Raw genomic sequence first — 1228 nt, forward strand, 5'->3', positions numbered from 1 at the left:
GTGTGGGGACAGGACGGTGCCCTGGGGGACACCGGCCTCCATGGGACGGGTGGTGGAAAGGGAATCTTGGATTTGGATGCGGAATTTTCGGTGGTGTAGGTAGGATTTTATGAGTTTTGTAAAGGATATGGAATATTGGTTGGTGAGCATTTTCATCGGTAGGCCTTCATGCCAAACCGTATCGAAGGCCTTTGCGACGTCCAGGAAGACAGCACCAGTGTACTGTCCCCTGTTGAAGGCCGCCAGTGGAGTGATTGGGTCGGAAGGCGAACTGCTCGTCTGGAATGACTTGCAGTTCTTGGGAGTGGGTTCTTAGACGGGTGTAACGAAGTGATTTTCCGACACCCCACATTTGTTTTCTTTTCATTTAATTTTATTAATAAATATAGTTTACCGCACCGGCATTATTTTTGGCATTTCAAACTCCGTCCGTCACCACATAGCGCCAAGCCCGTGGCCTGCAGATTCCCACAGCATATGTTAGTCTTCAACCTGCCAGCGTAGGGAACAATCGTGCCGATCTCCAGCCTGCCGTCCAGCCAGCAATACGTCACCGCCTGAGTAAGAATTTTACAAGTCCCGCTTAGGCGAACTACGCAGCCGCTACCGAAACATCGCCAGGGCTTAGGAATTAAGCCTCCGTCAGAGAAACAGTTCACCACGAGGCATCGTAGAGTCCAGTCGAGCCGTCAGCCGTTCCAAGTAAGACCTACGTCACCAGTAAGAAATTGGTAAGAATTTCACTAAGTCCTGCCTGAGGAAAACTGCGCAGCCGCCAGGATCCGCCGTACGAATACAGCAAACAAGCTGCCGTCCGAGATTCAGTTCCTCACGAGCCACCGAAGCGACCAGTCGAGCCTGAGAACAACTCCAGCAAGCCGAGACGTCACCGCGGGAAGTAGGTAAAATTTTACAAGTCCAGCCTGACAGCACCGCGCAGCCGCCCGTTCCCAGACAAGGAACTTAGGAAAGAAGCTGAATTTGGAAATTCAGTTCCCTGCTAGCCGCCGTCGCAACCAGTCGAGCCGTTCCAGCACCAACTACGTCACCAATAGGAATTGGTGAGATTCTGCTAAGTCCAGCCTGGCAGAACCGCGCAGCCGCCAGAAACCACTCCATCCCCTGTCATCACCAGAGGCCGTCCAATCCGACCATCAAGGAAGTAAGTTAGGTTCCGCGCATCTTCAACGCGCAAGTCTCTTGAGGTGACAAGAGACCTGGCGAGGTA

The sequence above is a fragment of the Anoplophora glabripennis genome, unplaced genomic scaffold (assembly GCF_000390285.2).
Source record: "Anoplophora glabripennis isolate ALB-LARVAE unplaced genomic scaffold, Agla_2.0 scaffold2430, whole genome shotgun sequence".
In the NCBI taxonomy this organism is placed as follows: Eukaryota; Metazoa; Arthropoda; class Insecta; order Coleoptera; family Cerambycidae; genus Anoplophora; species Anoplophora glabripennis.